The 1,346-nt window shown below is 43.5% G+C and overlaps 1 pseudogene; it reads left to right on the top strand.

The window, feature by feature from the left end:
- The window catches only part of LOC102836373, a 22,931-nt pseudogene that overhangs the window by 19,643 nt on the left and 1,942 nt on the right, over positions 1-1,346 (top strand).

Here is a 1,346-nt window from a genome sequence, read left to right as displayed (position 1 = left end):
ACAGCATTGTACCTCATGACTGATCTGGACATGTTCTTTTTGATGATGAATGCAACACCATTCCTCTTCAATTTGTCATTCCCTGTATAGTAAACCATGTGTTTGTCAGATTCAAAATGGCCAGTATCAGTCCATTTTAGCTCACTAATGCCAAGAAATCGATATTTATGTATTCCATTTCATTTTTGACAACTTCCAATTTTCCCAGATTCATACTTCATAAATTCCATGTTCCGATTTTCAATGGATGTTTACAGCTGTTTGTCTCCATTGTGCGTTGTACCCCATCAGCAAACGAAGGTCCCACGGTCTTTTCTCCCACGAGCTTTACTCCATTCGTGTTATCATAGTCAACTCTACTTTGAGGAGACAGCTCTTCCCCAGTCGCATTTTGAGTGCCTTCCAACTTGAGGGGCTCATTTTCCGGCACTATATCTCACAGTATTTCTCTGCTATTCATAAGGTTTTCAGTGACTAAATATTCGGAAGTAGTTCGTCATTCTTTCTTCCTAGTCTGTCTTTGTCTGGAAGCTCATCTGAAACCTGTCCACCGTGGATGACCCTGCTGGTATTTAAAATACCAGTTGCATAGGTTTCAGAATCACAGCAACTCACAAGCCACCACAGTACGACAAACTGACAGACGAGGGTTGGTCGTTTGGTTTTAAGTGGAAACTGTCACTTTAAATTTTGAGGAGCTCTGTGCACATGCGTAGTAGAACCCTGCAGGGGTTCCATTCGCTCAGGCGTCCCCTCTAGTCACCAGAATGGAAGTGCACAGACAATGAGAGAGCAATGAACAGATATCAAATAAAGAACGTCCACACCTATATCTCCGTGGTTCTGTCAGACGTTTGTGGCTGTTTTGATCCTTCCCCCACTGGGTCTCTCCCAAGATGGCAGCTCCGGGAGTAGCTTGAACTAGAAAGCAATGGATTTCTTCATTCTGCTACAAATTCCGCTAGTTGTAAGCCTTCCAATCTTCTAAATACTTCTTTATATGTGGTTCAGAGCTCTAGCATCATCCCCTGAGCCCGCTTGGTCCAGTATTCTGTGTTGTTGGTGATGGAGCTCCTCACTGCTCGTCTACTGGAATACCTAAAAGTTCTAGAACTTTCCCAGTGAAATAGGACTTGTGCAAAGCCTTTGCAGAGTATAGGACCTTAGGTGGAATACTGAGTCCCATCCAGAACCTTATGAGGTGGGACATTCCCACTAGCAAGGACAAGCAGATCAGCCTGGAACAGCTAGAGCAACAGATGCTACATCTTCAGAGAAAGATCATCAGGAAAAACCCAAAACAAAAATGTCAGAATGACTGGCTACTACAAAGTATAAGCAAGCTG

This window comes from Chrysochloris asiatica, unplaced genomic scaffold (assembly GCF_000296735.1).
Source record: "Chrysochloris asiatica unplaced genomic scaffold, ChrAsi1.0 scaffold00151, whole genome shotgun sequence".
Lineage (NCBI taxonomy): Eukaryota > Metazoa > Chordata > Mammalia > Afrosoricida > Chrysochloridae > Chrysochloris > Chrysochloris asiatica.
Note: the sequence above shows the minus strand (reverse complement) of the source record. Positions and strands in the feature narration are given on the sequence as shown.